General features: G+C 39.2%; 1 long non-coding RNA gene and 1 other non-coding gene across 2 annotated transcripts; both read right to left on the reverse strand.

Moving 5' to 3' along the window:
• Nucleotides 1–214: 214 nt before the first annotated feature.
• On the reverse strand, nt 215–693 carry LOC117129265. Its single transcript, XR_004452920.1, has 2 exons — nt 478–693; nt 215–386 (listed from the first exon to the last, which is right to left on the reverse strand). It is a non-coding gene; the product is annotated as an uncharacterized LOC117129265 (long non-coding RNA).
• A 4508-nt stretch (nt 694–5201) lies between these two features.
• LOC117129435 lies at nt 5202–5307 on the reverse strand. Its single transcript, XR_004453084.1, has one exon. It is a non-coding gene; the product is annotated as a small nucleolar RNA R71 (small nucleolar RNA).
• Nucleotides 5308–5603: the final 296 nt, after the last annotated feature.

A 5603-nucleotide genomic window follows, 5' to 3' on the forward strand; every position in this document is an offset into this window, starting at 1 on the left:
TTCGTCCACAACACCAAATACATAATGTAGAACTGGACCGAACTGTAGAACCGAAAAGGAGAGGGATAGAGATATACATGCCATACTTGTTCAGACTTCAGTAGTTAAATAAGGAAAGTATACTCTGTGAGTCTATCACTGAATTATATAGAAAATTGTATGGAAATAAAAGCAGATGCTAAAAACACTTTGGAAACTTGGAGACGCCATGTTCTTATTTTGAGTGAAAATCAGTAGTATTAAACACTGGTCACCTACTCAAGGTTTATATATATATATATATATATTTGCATTATATGAGAGAGATGTGGAAAAAAATTGGATAATTTTTTACATTGTCAAGGCCGGAAGCATATGCTTCCATGGCGTCCATGGCTTCTATCTATCTGGGTGGAGCACAGAAAACTTAGGATTAAAGTTTAGAGAGAGATGTGGAAAATTCTATTTTTCTTAGCTCTTTTTTTGGCTGTTGCTTACTGGTTTATCTATGTAGTGCAGTACGTATGGATGGCCGTCCTGATGCGGCTGATCAACCTGGTGTTTCGTCTACTGCGAATGTGTGCTATCTTTGTTGCGACGTGTTCGCTGATGGTGTTTCTTTACTTTGTGTTCAGATGAAGAAAACGCAAACGAGAAGATAATTAGTGTATAAAATGAATGAATGATCTTTCTCTTGTTTTTCATCCCCCCCCCTCCCCCCCCCCCCCCCCCCCCCCCCCTCTTCTTAATTTTTCAATGTGTTTCTTTTCATTTTTCTTCCCCTTAATGTTTTTGTGTTCAAAAAATACGATGTAAGATCTATCTGCGTAATAAAATTAGTGAATGGATAAAACTATTAAAGAAAATTGCTATTTTGTTTATTTATTGTCGAAAGAAAATAAAATAAAAAAATACTAGGCATTACACTTAATTTAACCAAATAATTAAATGTCAAAGAAAAAACAGCTATAAAATCCCGAATAAAACACAAAAAAGTTAAACGCAAAACCGAATATATTTTAGGGTTTTTTTTTCCAAATATGACATAAAATTTGAAGTTAAACACAAAAATTATCCAATTTTTTTTTAACTTTTTTCCCTATTCACCCTAAAAGTTTGAGTTATTCACGAAAATGCCATTAATTTTTTTTTTTTTTTTCGAAAATGAGATTTTACCTTATCACTCTCATCTTCACAAAATATTTACAATATTGTCATTGCCATCAATACACTAACCACCATGAAAAACCAATTTGAATCTTAATGCACCAAAATATTGATTTTTACTCTTCCTATCTCATTAGTTATGCACACAAATCAGTAAACTTCTTTCACTCTCTCTTCAAATTCATCCAAAAAAATCAAGATTTTGATTCTAAGCTTGCAAGGTTCATAGAGACAATGAAGCTCATGATTTGCGGTCATTAACGATTTGGTAGCTTTTGTAGTGAAGTTATGGGTGCTTGGAGAAGCTAAACAAGTCATCTCAAAAGTTCAAAGTATAAAATCGTTTTTTTCACATATCTGTTCGCGAAGACTTTCAGAAGACTTCGGGAAGACTTTCAGAAGACTTCGCTAGATGTGTTCACCATCAAGAAGATTTCCCTAGAAGTCTTATGACTTTCTTTTATTTAGAAAACAAACCAAAAAATCTCAGAGAAAACTTCTCGAGAAATTTTTTCGGATAAAGATGTTAGTTTTGCAATTGATCGAAGTTTGTCAGAAAATTGACTTTTTATAGAAGACTTCTCGAGAAGTCTTCACAAATTTTATTTCGGGTTTTGGTCAAACCTTTGGTTACTAGAGAAAACTTCTATTGAAGTCTTCTCTAGAAAATTCAAATATAGTCAATTGCAAAAGTATCCCATGTAGACTTTTTATGACATTGAGAAGACTTTGAGAAGACTTATATAGAAGTCTTTCCCGAGAAGATTTCCCAAGAAGTTTCTATAAAAAAGTCTAATTTTTGACAAATTTCGGTCAATTGCAAAACTAACATGTTTATCCGCAAAGACTTCTCGAGAAGTCTTCTCTGGCATTTTCGAGATTTTTTTTAATTCAAAAGTAAGAAAATATTTACAAATGAGGACTTCTTAAGATGTCTTATGTAAAGTAGATTTCCTAAGAAATATTCCTTAGTAAATTTGCAATTGCAAAAATGACCTAAATAGAAGACTTCTTAAGAAATCTTCTCGAAGAAGATTTATGTAGAAGTTTTCTCTGAGTCTTTTATGTCAATGCTTAATAAAATTTCATTTTCTCTTAGAAGATTTCATAGAAGACTTCGGAAGACTTCTCGAAGTCTTTGTGGGAAGTCTTCTAGCATAAAATACATTAGAAGACTTCATAAGACGTCTTCCAAAAGTCTTCTGAGAGTCTTCCAAGAGTCTTCAGAGAAGCTTCAAAAATCTGACTCAGATCTGAAAAAAATCTGAATATTCAAAAGCATTCAAATGGCTTCAAAACAGAGAAAGCTTCAAAAATCATTTTTTATTTTACTAGCCTTTTGGGTTACTTTTGTATTTGATTGAATTTGGGGTACAATTTTGGATTGAAAATCAAGTTTTGAGTCATTTTTTACATTTTCCCCTATATTTTATGGTTCAATTCGATTTAGAAACCAATGATAAGCGGCGAACCCTTCTCTGTCTCCCGACATAAACTCCTCTGAGTTTGCGTTTGGATTATTCGGAACTCTGTCAAGTATGAATTTTCGTTCCCGTGTCCCTCTCTTATGATTCTTTGATGATCTGATTCTCGAGGTGCCCCTCTGTAACGAACCATTTCACGGCCCAGTAATTTTGGCCCGTCAAGGCTCAGTAGGGTTGCAGGAAACCCTAGGTGAGTTCCTATTTAAATAGTGCTAGCCTATTATTTTATTCAGAAAAGTCTAAAGCCTCGAAACTCTGATAAAATTGAGCCGTCAAGTAGATCTGAGATAGTCCAGCCGCAGCCACCGTCGCATTCGTCGAGATCGAACATCTCACCACCGTTAACCGGCATGGCCTAGGTTCATGTTTTTCGGTTGATAAATTGAACATATCTCTCTAACCTTGTGGTATTTCGCGAATCCAAGGCCACCATTGTGTTCGTGACGCGCTAGACGAGTCCGGACAAAGAAGACCAGCCCAAGAGCCACTGTCACACGCCCTCATGCGCAGCTAGAAGTCCCGCGCGTGGGATTCACGATCCACCGTCTCCGCCAGATATTCGCGGGGCCGCTGTAGCCAGCCACCGTCCGTCCGCCATCGCCGCCGCGCCTCTGCCGCCACCAGTTATTTTCTGGTAAGCCACCACCGTCGTTGGCCGCCACAAGTACCATCGATCGATGTCGAGACACTAGACGCGACATTTTGGATCCAGCAGACTTAAAAACCAAAGCCAAGCCAAATTACCAAAATGCCCTGACGAGTTTTTAACCTAGTAGAATATATACTGCAAGTGTTTTGACGGCAGAGAGTCTCGTTTTCTAGACCTAGTTTTGCTACAAGTTTCATTTGGGAGAGAAGATCACTTGTGATTGGAACTCCTTGTTTCTATTTCTTTTCATCTATTCTATGAGTTTCTATTTATCTATTGATATGAATTGCTTTGCTATGTCTGAGTAGTTCAACTGTTAGATCAAGGGTTCAGATAGGTTTGTGGGATTAGCCCCAAACTATAGATCTGCCTTGTTGTGATATTCATGATAGATTTGTATTCATTGCTTGTTTTAGCCTTGCTAACCTGAACTTGATCATAGGATTGCATATTCAAGCACCCTTGTTATCCCATCCTGACATCTATCTATCATATTAGGATTGCTAGAGAGGGCTAACCGCCAATTTAGAATCTTAGTAGGGCATTTCATACTCGCGCATAGGCCTGGCTAGAACCCGTTGATCGATGTCCTCAACTGACAATCGATCGATGTTGGCAAAGGTGTATCGGTCGACGTCTTAATAGACCATCGATCGACACTCTCTTGTTGTCTGCATCTAACCGGTGAGACACGAGATCTAGTCTGTTAACCAGTAGTACATTCGACAGCTGATCACTGAGTTAAGCGAATGAGCTCTAATATATCATGCATGCAACAGTCAGGCATCTATAGGTATTATAATCTCCAACACATGAATAGTGGCCCTGCATCTAATATCATTTCCAACCAAGTTACATTTATTATTTACTCGCTTGTTACTATTGCTATTTCATTTAAAACATTTACAACCCTTAGAATTAATAAACACTAGATTTAATTGTTCCCTAGCTCCTTGTGGATTTGATCCCTAAGTACTACATCTGAACCTCTTTTGATGAGAGTAACACTCCTTAGGGTAATTTGAGTGGTATCAAATTTGGCGCCGTTGCCAGTGAGCTTTGATCGCCATTAGATTTAGTTTTATTAATTCTTATTCTTTTCTTTACCCCCTTTCTAATAATTTATTTTTATTGTCTTTTCAGGTGCATGCCCAGCGGTACCAGAAGCAACAAGGATAAAGACTTGCTGTTCTCAGACGATCCTGCTTATTTGGAACGCACCATCCGTAGAGGTCAACGTTCCACATCGCTCGACGCAACCACTTCGTCGTCGATCGATACGCACAACCAACCGTCGACCGACACCAGACCATCATCGTCGATCGATCCCAATCGTTCCACAACGATCGATACTACACCGCGTACGTCGATCGATACCGTGTCGTCAAAAATGGTAAACAGTATTATCTTAACTCAGGATGAGAACGGAAACCTGTATGACCAGGCCGGTCATCTGCGTAATGCAACAGGTCAAAAAATTGATACTCAGGGAACTGTAATCCCTGATGCTGATGCTACAGGAGCTGCTCAACCTGTAGATGAGGACGCTCGATCGAAACCACTGGCCGATTACAATCGCCCAGATGAGTACTAATCCAACAGATCAGCTATTCGACATCCGGAGATCCAGAAGCAGAATTTCGAGCTGAAGCCTCAATACTACACTCTCGTGTCGCAGATACCCTACTATGGGTTACCGCACGAGCATCCTATGGACCATTTGGAACGGTTCGAGGATCTAATCGCTGCTATTCGGATGGAAGGAGTCCCCGAAGATTACCTGCTGTGCAAGCTCTTCAGATACACGCTGAATGGAGAAGCGATGCATTGGCTTAGGCAGCAACCCACATGATCTTTAACATCCTGGAGCGACATCAAGAATGCTTTCTTACGAAACTTCTTCGATGAGGCGCGCGCTGAAGAACTTCGGAACAAAATTTCCACATTCTCGCAGAAGGCTGGAGATGCTTTCAAAGATGCGTGGATTAGATTTAGGTTCTTCCAGCGAGACTGTCCACACCACGGATTTAACGAAGGGCAGCTTCTAAGCACTTTCTTCCGAGGTCTCGCCTTACAGTATCAAATGGCCCTTGATACGGCGAGTGAAGGAAACTTCACTACTCGGAATCCGTTGGAAGCTGTGAGACTTATCGAAAACCTTGCTAACAGCAGCAGCACCAAAAACACTGACTCTGAATGGAAGAAGTCTGTAGCCTCTATCGGGAAGGAACAGATGGACGAAGTAAGAGCTAAGTTAGATGTGGTGCACGAGCTTCTTAGGAAGCAAGTCTGTTCAGCTGAAGGAGAAGTAGCTGATACGGAAG

Source organism: Brassica rapa, chromosome A10, assembly GCF_000309985.2.
Source record: "Brassica rapa cultivar Chiifu-401-42 chromosome A10, CAAS_Brap_v3.01, whole genome shotgun sequence".
Lineage (NCBI taxonomy): Eukaryota > Viridiplantae > Streptophyta > Magnoliopsida > Brassicales > Brassicaceae > Brassica > Brassica rapa.